Source organism: Protopterus annectens, chromosome 1.part2 (genome assembly GCF_019279795.1).
Source record: "Protopterus annectens isolate FY-2018-M chromosome 1.part2, PAN1.0, whole genome shotgun sequence".
Classification (NCBI taxonomy): domain Eukaryota; kingdom Metazoa; phylum Chordata; order Ceratodontiformes; family Protopteridae; genus Protopterus; species Protopterus annectens.
In genome coordinates, this window is record NC_056727.1 from 126,966,640 (window position 1) to 126,978,765 (window position 12,126).

Here is a 12,126-nt window from a genome sequence, read left to right on the forward strand (position 1 = left end):
GTGGTGCATCAACAAACAGGGAGGAACCAGATCTTGCCCCTTGTGTCAAGAAGCTGTGAGGGTATGGAAATTGATGATCTCTTCAAATCAATTTCTGATAGCAGTGCACTTTCTTGGGAAATCGAACATGATAGCAGACAAGTTGAGCAGGTCCATTCTACTACCTCACAAGTGGTCTCCCAACAAGAAGGCAGCGGAAATGATTTTCCACCAATGGGGCAACCATTCTGTAACCTATTTGCATCCCCTCTGAACTACAAATGCAGCAGGTTCTTTGCCCTGATCCCCCCACGTGGGGGTCACTAAAAGATACTCTCCTTCACATTTGGCCCCAGGTCTCTTCTGTGCTTATCCTCTGGCTCCCCTAAGCCCCATATTTTTGCAGAAAGCATCTCAATTGATGAGCAAAGTCTTCCTCATTGCCCCTTATTGACCTTGACAGATATTGACCTTGACAGATTTGGTTTCCCTTCCTTTGGCCTCATCTACTTTACCTGCCTTGAATTCTGGATTTGATTCCATAGCCCCTGTCTCACCCAGACGTATTGGGCCTTAAGATAACTGCATGGTATCTCCAATACCATTGATATCCAGACAGCCATCTCTCTCGTCTCCAGTAGGCCGCATTCTTTTATCTGCTCACAAGGCTTCCACCAGGAAGATCTACAAGAGCAAATGGAAAAGATTTGCCTTTGGGTACAACAACATGACACGGACCCCTTTTCAGCACCAGTACATAAGATTCTTGAATTCCTGACTTCCATTTTTAAAGAAAGAACTAGTTCTTCTATTCTACAGTTAAGGTTAAGCTAGCTGCTATCTCCAATTTTCATCTCAGAGTTGATAATTCCTTTATAAGGGCTTTATAAAGGGAAACTTTCTTCTAAAGCTCCGCTTGAAGGACCCTTTGCCACCATTGGGTCTTACTTTGATATTGCAGGCCCTAACTCTGAGATGTTTTGAAATTGCTGCAAAATGTGAATTATAATATGTGACTTGGAAGACCCTTTTTCTCATCAGCTAGAAGATTTTCAGAACTTCAAGCCTCATCTTCTAAGCCTCCTTATTTAGTCTTTCACAAGTATAGAGTGTCTTTAAGAACCAAGCCTTCATGCCTTCATAAGGTGTTGTCAGGATCTAACATTAATTAAGGTATTGATCTCCCTGCATTTTTTCCAAATTTCTTAAAGGCGAATAAATGCTACTCTTATTGAATGTTCACAATTACTTTGGTGACTTCATCAACTTTTTTATCCAGCACTTCCATGGATGATAGTTCTACAGCCGCAACTTGGGCTATCTCTCATACCTTTATTACTCATTACAAATTGGATCTAGTCTTGAGGGGAAGAGCAGTCTTTAGTTCTACAGTACTCAGAAATATCCTTCCTTAGAGTCCTCTTGGGATTCATGTAGCTGGGGAACTCTGTCCCATATGTTGAGGAATGAATGAAAATTGACAACATTAATTAAAGAAGTTATGTACTCACTTTAATGTTCCATCTATAGTGTCCATTTTCATTCTTCTGCAACTCACCTCCCTCCAGCCCTCTGCCATGTTTCTTTGATGGCTTCTGGTACAGCTGGAGAGTGTCACAGGAACCACGTTCTTTTCTTTTGAGCTCCAGAAAGTGATTTTCCAGAGTAATGTGAAAATGTAGTAATGTCTTGGGAGCTGCAAGTAAGATCTGAGGAAGGAGGGGGACTACAGTATTATGCGTAAGGGAGGAGCTCAAGAGTTTGTGGTTTCCACAAGCTGTAGAACAGTGGCCAAGTTAGATCCAAGGATCAGATCCTAACCCATATGTTGGGAAGAATGAAAATGGACAACACAGATGGAATGTTATGGTGAGTATATAACATCTGTTTTTATTAACGTAAGTGAATCAGAACTGTCCCTGATTTTGATCCTTTGCCACCACCTTCCCCACCACTTATTTTTGGATATGTCCAGAATTCTCTAAAAAAAAAAAAAAAAAAAAAACACTCACTAAGTGCTTTACTAGCTTTCAAAACTAGTAGCACATTTTGAGCTTCTATACTTTCTCTTTTTTTCTGCAGCTGGTAGTACATGGAGCAACTCCATGCAGTACAAATAATTACGACTGAGTCTCTGATCATAGACTTGTATTATGTCCTGCAGTGCAAACAGTTATGGTTGGGTCTCTGTATTACATGATGACCTTCCATATCACTGTTGCGGTATTCTTTAAATAAGGGAGCTCCTGCCAAAGATATCCCAATGTCCAGTATACCAAAGCCTTTAGTTGTTATAGGTATCTTGCTCCACATGTATGCTCCCCCGTGCAAGACATGGGGCATAAATGTGATATACGGATGCACACACTTAGAACTTCTTTGCCGCCGCCAGTCTGAATGCCACTGTTGAACGTTGGTCTGAATGCCCTTCTGCTGTGCTTGTTACCAAGCCATCTTTTCAGATAAGTGCCCATTTGGGATTTTTTCTTTTTTTTTCCTGATTGTTATATCCATGTCATCCAGAAAGGTAAAATTTCAGTGTGGGAAGAAGATTCCCCATAAAGATCATCACAACCAGTGTCTCTTCTGTTTGTGTGCTTCCCACGATCATACACAGTGTTCTGTCTGCCGGGTGTTCATTCCTAAGACCATACATAGTAGTCTTTCTTCCTTGTCCATGTACCTAGAGAAACCAAAGACTGAAGATGTTAGCTTAGGGTTCTATGGCAGAATCTTCCCATCCTGAGGGCCAGCCATCTGCCAAGAAGAAGGCCAAAAAAGTTAGCTCTGATCTGGCTGCTGTCCAGCCTCCCCACAGGCATCTCTCTTGATGCTAGTGAAAGCCCAGAGGACCATCTGGTAGTTGTTTCAGATTCCTCTGCCACTACCCTGTTGGAGATGGGCATGGATCTAGTTTCTCAGATGTCCTCAAAGGTTTGTCAAATGTCTGTACCTGACATTGAGGGGGAACCTCTGCTGATCCTTTCCAAGGGACTGAGTGGGATTTCTCAGATCTTAATCTGGGAAGAGGTTCCTGCAACCATTATCAAATCTTGCCAGGAGTCTGACCCTCCACGGGTGTTTTGCAGGGGTCTTGACCCTTCACGGGTGGTTCATGCGGCTGTCCCACCAAAAAAGAAGCAAAAAACAAAGCATATTTCAGCTGTTGTTAAGGATCCCCAACATGAATGGTAGGATTTCACTCTGGGTTTATTTAATGGCTTGATGGCCTTGAAGCCTTCTCAAGGGGTCTCTGTGCCTGCTTCTCCCGGGTCTTCCACTCCACCTAAGAGACCCAGGGAACTTGTTTCCACAGATGAGGACCTAGACTTTGGGAAGAATCTTTTGCTTAATCTTCCCAAATTTCTTCCTCTTTGGACTACTTTCCAGAGGAGGAGGATTCTATAAGTCCAGATTCCCCTGTGTAAGACTGTCCTTTGTGGATACCATTGCCCATATGATGGATTATTTCTAAGTGGGATTGTTCTCAAGTGTCTGAGTTTCAAAAAAAAAATCATGAGCGCCTACAGTTGGAGTCTGCTAAGCCATCTGTTCCTTCTGTGCTGGCTGCCCTTCTGTATACTTTCTCAGCACTGACTGGAGCCCCCGACATCCAGCCCCCTGCACCTAAAATGCCAGACTGATTCTGTAAATATTCTGAAGAGTACAAATTTCTTTACAAATGCCCTTCTGCTGACCCTTCTGTAGTATCTGTCTTCTCCTATAAGCCCACTAAATTACTGCCCTCTGCCAAACTGTTGCCTTACAAGGATAGTAGGGCAATGAAAAGGCTGGACAAAAAAAAAAAAGGTTTCCACTGCTGCCACTGTATGCTTTAGGGCCATCAACTACCAGACTCATGTGACTAGATATGTTTAGGCTGCCCTTTCTCAGATTTCTAAGGTGGTTTCTGGCTTTGGCTCTTTCCCTGCTGCCCTTTACTTCTCAAGTTGCCCTCTACTCAATCAGTGTGGCTGTGATGCAGCTGATGCCTCTTCCAGGGTTGCTACCTTTGGTTCAGTTATGAGACATTATGCTTGGCTTCATCTTCAGGCTTTTCCTGATGACATTAAGACCAAACTTTTAGATGCTCCTTTGAATAATAATCTTTTTGCATCTGTTACAGTTTAACTTTTCAAGTCTGTCCAGGACAAGGGTAATGTCTTACAGGAATATTTTTGTTTCTCCTATTCCAAACATCAGAGGAGTTATGCCAAAAAGTGCATAGTCATCCCCTTTGGGAAAAACAAAGTGCCCACAAATTACCACATAGGTGGTAATCCATTAAGTATGGAAGAAGTAATTAGGGATTTGGGGACCCAAGTAGATAGCAATCTCTCCTTTGACAATCACGTTGCCAAAGTGGTTAGAAAGACCTTCTATACAGCCCACCTTATCACAAAAGGGTTCACATCTAGATCAAGAGAGGTCATTGTGCCCCTCTACTCATCACTCATCAGGCACATAATTGAATACAATGCCCCATTTGGGATGTACCTTACCCAACAACTGCAACAACTGGAAAGACCCCAAAAGTACCTCACCAAGAAGATCAAGGGACTTAAACAGATGCCCTACGCAGTTAGGCTAAAGAAACTCCAGCTCTATTGAGTTGCTTACCGCCTACTTAGAGGCGATCTGTGCCTGACGTATAAAGCCATGTCAAACCAGAATCAATGGACATGCTCCACCTCAGGAAATCCAAATCCCTTAGAACCACACGCTCCGGGGACTTAAACCTCAGCACAGAAATAAATAGGACATGCTGGAGGGACAAATTCATATCCCAGAGGCCCAGAGGCTTCCCTCACTCTGGAACAAAATCCCAATCCATGTTAGGCAGAGCCCCTCAATGACCCTCTTAAAGAGAAATCTTGACGAGTGGATGAGAGATCGTAGGTTTACCCCTGGGATCTCTTCTGTGTCCCTACTAGACAGAGGCACAGTAAACTAACCTTAAAAGGGCTATCTTCTGTGACCTACTATACAAAGGCACAGTCAACTAATCTAAAAGGGTGGCGAAAGCCAAACACACTCTGGCTAGTCTTATAAATGCCCTAGGGCAGATAGCCTAGTATCAACCTATGAACCTAATTGTAGGTAGTCTCGCCCTCCTCCCAAGGGCAAGAAAGGTTCTAAGTGTGTGCCTCCTGCTAAATCTAGTCAGACTTCTACCGCCAAGAAACCTACTTTCCCAGTATAAGCTGGGTTCTGTTTGACACTTTGCTTCCTGCTGCCCTTGACCAGGTTCCCTTGTCCCTCCATCTCTCCCTGCCTCTTCCAAATTGGCTTCAGATGATGTCACACTCTTGGGTTCTGTTCATTATCCATCAGGGATGCTTCATGGTTTGGAAATCCATTCCTTCGTTCTTAAGCATTCCTCAACCTCATTGGGAACAGCTGTCTCTTTTCTCATAGGTTCTTCATTCTGTTTTGGCTCTGGGTACCATTCAGGCAGTGCCTTCCGTCCAGTTAGGGATGGGATTTTACTCCAGGATATTTCTGGTCCCATGAACGGAGGGCAGTTGGTTACCCATTCTGTATCTTTCCTGGCTGAACACCTTTCTTAAGATTCCTTCCTTTCAGATGTTCTCTCTGCAAACACTGTATCCTCCTGATGTAATGGGATCCTATCTCGCCTACATTCATAACTGATGGGTTCGGAGCCGATCCCTCGGCTCTGACTCGGCCACTATATAGTAGAACGAAGTCTCTAATTGGTTGGGCTACCCCTTATCCCAGAATGCACCACGCCTGCTTCCCCAGATCTCGTTTGCCGCTTTTCAAGCTAGACGTGGTCTCGACTTGGCTGGAGCTAAGTGTTTTTTTGTATACTTTTTGGTCTTTTGATCTAGGGTTTTCTTCACAAATTTAATAAACAGCTGTTTTAACAGCTTTACGTGTGTGTGTGAAAAGTTTTCGGTGTGATTGGTGTTTTTTATACTTACCGGGCAAGGCCCGTTTAAGTTGGAGGGCCCTTGCCCTTATTTGTGAGTTAATGTGCTTTTTTTGTGAGCCAATGTTTTGAATTTTGTCTACTTTAAGGTTTACTTGATTGATCGAGCCCGTTTAAGTTAGAGGTTTCTGCCCGATTCGTGTTCTCTATCTCGGGCCAGTCCCGTTTTGAGTCAAGGGCTCGTGCCGTACTTTAAGGTTATTTTTTGTGGTAAAAAAATTATTGTGTGATAGGATGTCTAAAGAGCAGAAGTCTGGCTTTAAAAAGTGCACCAAGTGCAATTACAAAATGTCTATTACTGATAGCCATGCTGTTTGTGTTTATTGTTTAGAACCGAAACATTTGCAGGAAACATGTAGTGTTTGTCATGCTTTTTCCTCTAGGGTCCTTCAAGAACGTAAAAATAAATTGATCCTTAAGGGCCTTATTAAGCCCTCTTTTGAGGAAGCCTTGGCTTCTCCTTCCTCTCCAGCTTCTAAAAAGAAAAGGTCGTCGGCTCCGACCAGTCCGTCGGAACCGACTTCCAAGAAGCATAGGTCGACCTCTTCTTCCTCGGCTCCAATGGCTTCGGAGCCTCGGGTGGAAGGGTCTGCCTCGATACCTCTTTCCACGGCTCCATTGGTGTCGGAGCCGCAGGTTGGGGGATCGAGAGGCGAATCACCTGCTTCGGCTCCTTTGGTCTCGGAGCCGTTGGAGGTGTGCAGCTCAGATTCTCCTCCCTCGGCCCCGAAGTCCCCTTCGGCACTGATGCTTGTTCATACGGTTCTGGATCCGGTGCCAATGGTGTTGGAGCCATTTTGGAGCCGGTCCCCTGGTCTATCGGGGCCGAGAGAGAAGTCGTCTCGGCCCCCATCTATTTCCTCTAAATCCTCCAGGTTATTGGACTCAGATTTGGACAGAGTTATCCAGAGGCTTTTCCAGTCCCCAGTTTTTGCAAAAATGGTCTCGGCTCCAGCCCACTCAGCTCTGGAGCCGATCCCCACTTCGACACATCCGATTCCTCCGCCAACCTCCTCGGAGCCGTTGGAGTCGGTGATGGTAGAGCAGAGTCGTCCAGTCGGAACCGAGACTCCCTCGGGGCCTCTCGGTTCCGACCATCATTCCTACCCAGTCCTTGGCGTCAGGGTTCGGTACCGGGACTTCCTCGGTCAGGGCTGAGGGGATCACTTTGGAACTGGTAGCTTCGGTGCCTAGTCTACCCCTTGGAGCGTCGGCCGCAGGGATTCCCAGTACCGTTGTGGTCTCTCAGCCGGTATCCTCCATAGAGTCTGGAGGTCCTGCTTTTGAGGCCATGAGGAGTGCGCTGGCCATGTCCTTGCCGGCTCAGCAAGTCTCTACCTCACCGTCCCTAGACTTGGGAACTGGTGCTTCTGGTGTGCTTCATCCCCACGACAGCGGGGCCCCAGGGCCTGAGGATACCCCCTTGGGGGGGGTTCCCTTCTCCCGGGAGGTCCTTCTGAATCCGCTTCGGATGAACCTCCAAGGAAGAAATTGTGCAAGAGGAAGCACATTGACTCCCAGGATGAGTCTATCACTTCAGATACTGACCTCGATGATGCGGAGGGGTCCCCAAAATCGTCCTCGGATGACGTCTCATTCTCAGATATCCCCGAGATCCTGAGACAGAGAGGCGATTGGCAGTCCAAAACCCCTTCCGCAGAGGAGTCAGTCTTCCTCAAGGCCTTTGAGGCCCAGCCCTCCGCCTCCTGGGTGTCTCCAACCTTCGATGAATTGCTAGATTTAGTTTCTCGAAGGGTGTGGGAACACCCTGATTCTGTGGAACCGGTGCCCGCCAGGCCTAACAAGTTCCTCTCAGCCACTCCTCAAAAGGAATTTTTGACCAAAGGAGTTGCAGTAGATGCGATGGTGGTGGCATCTGCCACTCAGCAGGACGTGGCAGAGGCTTCAACGTCTATTCACCCTCCTAATAAGGATTCCAGGAGCATGGATAGGTATGGGAAGCGTACCCTTTCTTCAGCGGCCTTTACCCTGCGGTCGCTGAATTACCTTTATCATTTCACCAGGCTCCAAAGGGACCTCCTCAAAGAGTTAGGAGAGTCTCTTACGGGTAACCTTCCTGAGGCGTTAGCCCAAACTGTTGGCGCCCAGATGACTACCCTATCTTCGATAGTCAACTCGTCCATGAGGCTCATCTCATATGCGGCCGAAGGGGCGAGTAGAGCAGCGGGAATAGGCGTGGCTCTTAGAAGACATGCCTGGTTGCACTTGTGTCCCTTTGCGGAGGCTTTTAAGTCTTCCTTCACCGACGCCCCTTTTGATGGGTCCTCCCTGTTTGGACCCAAGGTGAAGGACACACTGACTCGGTGCGAGCAGGAGGGCAAGACCTTGACTGCCGTGGGGGCCCGTTTTTCCGCTCCTTCTAGACCTTACCCCAAGGCCCAGAGAGGAGGGAAAATGTGGTTCAGGAAATCTCAAAGGTCTTTCCCTACTCCACCGAGTGATTTCCCCCTCTAGAGGCAGGGGGGGGGAATTCAGGAAGACGCTGCCCCAAAGGCGGCAGAGGCCCCCGTAACTCTGGAGACTGCGATTCCTTTCGTGGTTCATCCTGCGCTCCCCGTCCCTGAGACGTGGCCCGACTGCGCATCTCCAGAGCCAGTCGGGGGTCGTTTTGGGGAACACCCACAGGCTTGGGAATCTATCACCAAGGATCAGTGGGTGCTCCGAACCATAACCGGAGGCTATCTCATCCCTTTCACCAAGATCCCCCCTCTTCCTATCGGGAAAATCCCAGATGTGCCACCCAGTCAGCGGGATCAAGCAGCGGTCGAGGTTTCAAAGCTGCTAAGAAAAGGAGTCATCCAGCCTGTCCCCGCCGACCAGATCGGATCAGGAACTTACTCAAGACAATTTTTGGTGCCAAAAAAGACAGGGGACTTAAGGCCCATTTTGGACCTCAGCTCATTGAATCGCTTTGTAAAAAAATCCAAATTCCGAATGGTCACTCTTCAGTCCATTCTCCCGTTATTGGAGAAGGATGTCTGGATGTGCTCCATAGATCTCAAGGACGCTTACTATCACATTCTGATAAGTCAAGAGTCCAGGAGTCATTTACGCTTCCGCCTGGGAACCAGTCATTTCCAGTTCCGAGCACTGCCCTTTGGACTCACCACAGCCCCCAGGGTGTTCACCAAGTGTCTGGCAGTGGTGACAGCTCACTTGAGAAGTCTAGGATTCCAATTGTTTCCCTATCTAGACGACTGGCTCCTTACTGCCACCTCCAAGCATCTATTAGTTTGGGCCCTTATGACCACAGTCAGTTTGGGTCATTCACTAGGAATCACGTTCAATTGGGGAAAATCTGTGCTGCAGCCGTCTCAGCGTATTACATTTATAGGCGCAGAGTTAGACATAAGAAGAATGCGGGCATTCTTGCCTGTAGAAAGGATTCAGGTCCTGCAGTCTCAGGTTCAAACCCTGTTACCCAGATCACGAGTTCAGGCCAGACTGATTCTGCAGTTATTGGGCACGATGACCTCGACTATTCTACTAGTCCCCTTTGCCAGGCTGCACATGCGGGTGCTGCAATGGCTACTGTCGGATCAATGGTCCTTTCAGGAACTTCCCCTGAACCATTTGGTCCAGATTACCGAAATTTGCCGTCAGGACCTACGTTGGTGGCTGCTTCGGTCCAACCTGGACCAGGGGGCGACCCTTTGCCCTTCAGCCTCCCGTCGCCATGGTGACCACGGACGCCTCCCAGACAGGCTGGGGGGGTCATTATCTGGACAGGTCTGTCCAAGGCACGTGGCAGGCTCACGAAACGCACTTACATATCAATATCCTGGAAATGAGAGCGGTGCTACTGGTGTTGCAAGCACTTCATCATGCTCTTCCACGGGGTACTATTGCGATCCTATCCGACAACATGTCAGTAGTCTGGTACATAAACAAGCAAGGCAGAACCAGGTCATACCCTCTTTGCCGAGAGGCCATGAGAGTGTGGCATTGGGCGATTTCTGCCCAGCGTTTCCTAGTGGCAACGCACATTCCGGGGAAATCCAATGTGATTGCAGACAGGCTGAGCAGAACTCTCCTGTTACCCCACGAGTGGTCCCTCAATGACAGGGTGGCTGCAAACATCTTCGCCAAGTGGGGCCTCCCTTCTTGCGACTTGTTCGCTAGTCCTCACAATGCGAAATGCAGGGACTTCTTCACTCTGACTCCCTCTCAGGGGCAGATTCCCAGGGACGCTCTAGCTCACAGTTGGCCCCCCGGTCTACTTTACGCCTTCCCTCCGGTTCCCCTTTTCCCGAAGGTGATACAGAAGGCGATTTATCTAGGGAGCGACATGATTTTGATCGCTCCACACTGGCCTCATCAGGTTTGGTTCCCCTTCCTTCTGAGGTATGCGGTGGAGGGCCCATGGTTTCTGGACCTAGTGCCCAACCTGTTGACTCATCAGTTGGGACAGTCTCACCCATCCCTCAGATCCTTGAGGTTGGCCGCTTGGTTACTCCACTTCCAACCTTAGTCAGAGATGACTCTTTTTCTCCAGACGTCATCCACATTTTGTCCTCTTCTCACAAACCTTCCACTATTAAACTGTATTCCAGCAAGTGGAAGAGGTTTGCTCTTTGGGCCCAGCAACGAGGTATAGATCCCTTACGCCCCAGTACCTCAGGTTTTAGAATTCCTGGCTTCTTTGTTTTATTTGGACTCTTCAGTTTCCACAATTAAAGTCCAACTAGCGGCTATCTCTAATTTTCATGTCTCCTTTGAGCCTTCCTTATTGGCAAACAGGCTTTGCAAATCTTTCCTTAAAGGAGCGTGGCTCCTTCGGCCCCCAATAGCCCATCCTGTGCCCCCTTGGGATCTGAATATGGTTCTAGCTTCTTTAACTGCCCATCCCTTTGAACCAGCAGCTACTTGTGATTTAAAATTTCTATCTTGGAAAACCGCTTTTTTGGTGGCAATAACCTCTGCCAAGCGGGTCTCAGAGCTTCAGGCTCTCTGTTCTAATCCTCCTTATTTGACTTTTCACAAAGACCAGAGTGTCTCTCAAGTTAAATCCCTCTTTCTTGCCCAAGGTAGCATCCCCCTTATGCATTCAACAATCCTTGGAGCTCCTGGTGTTTTTTCCCAAATTCTCCAATAGCGCAGAATATATTTTCCATCAGTTGGATGTTCACAGACAACTGCGTTTTTATTTAAGTAGGACCAATCAGACACGAAAGTCAGATCAGCTGTTTGTGTCCTTTGCGGAAAATAGGTTGGGTCAACCGGTGGCTAAAACCACCATAGCCAAATGGATTAAAGATTGCATCTCCTTCATCTATTCACAGTCCGGCAAAGAGCTACCATTCCCAGTCAAGGCTCATTCTACCAGGGCAATGGCTACTTCTGTAGCATTTCACTCCAAGTTATCGATAGATGATATCTGTGTGACTGCTACCTGGACTTCTCCGCACACCTTTATTTCTCATTACAAGATAGATGTGGCTTCTCGAGGTAGAGCTTCCTTTGGTTCCACAGTTCTTAGGAGTGTTTTCCAATGAGCCACCCGGGATTTAGGTGCTAGGGATGCTGTCCCATCAGTTATGAATGTAGGCGAGATAGGATCCCATTACATCTTTTAGTTATGTACTTACCATAACTTAGGATGTATGTGATGCATCTCGGCAACATTCATACGCATCGCCTCCTTCCCCCTTCCCATTGGACTTAGAGGAAATGTTGCTACTTACTGAGTTTTTCTCTTGAAGGACTTTAGTTTGTTACAGTTGTTGGTATGTTTCTGTGCCTGGATGTAGGTATATAAAAGCGAACAAACAAGATCTGGGGAAGCAGGCGTGGTGCATTCTGGGATAAGGGGTAGCCCAGCCAATTAGAGACTTCGTTCTACTATATAGTGGCCGAGTCGGAGCCGAGGGATCGGCTCCAAACCCATCAGTTATGAATGTAGGTGAGATGGATCCCATACATCCTAAGTTATGGTAAGTACATAACTAAAAGTTTTATCCCAGACTTTTCTAGCGTCTTTGGATCTCAAGGATTTATACCTTCACATCCCCATCCATCCTTCAAGAAATGTTTACATTTCTCTGTCGCTTCATTGCATTTTCAGTTCTTTGCTTTGCCATTTGGGTTGTGCACTGCCCCGAGGGTGTTCACCAAATACCTCACTCCTGTCTGCTTTTTGCAGGGTTCAAATGTTTCTCTAACTAGAAGAT

At 47.2% G+C, this 12,126-nt stretch overlaps 1 protein-coding gene across 1 annotated transcript in view; it reads left to right on the forward strand.

Moving 5' to 3' along the window:
* PNPT1 (polyribonucleotide nucleotidyltransferase 1) overlaps nt 1-12,126 on the forward strand; it is a 1,644,852-nt gene that overhangs the window by 413,143 nt on the left and 1,219,583 nt on the right. The window lies entirely within an intron of this gene.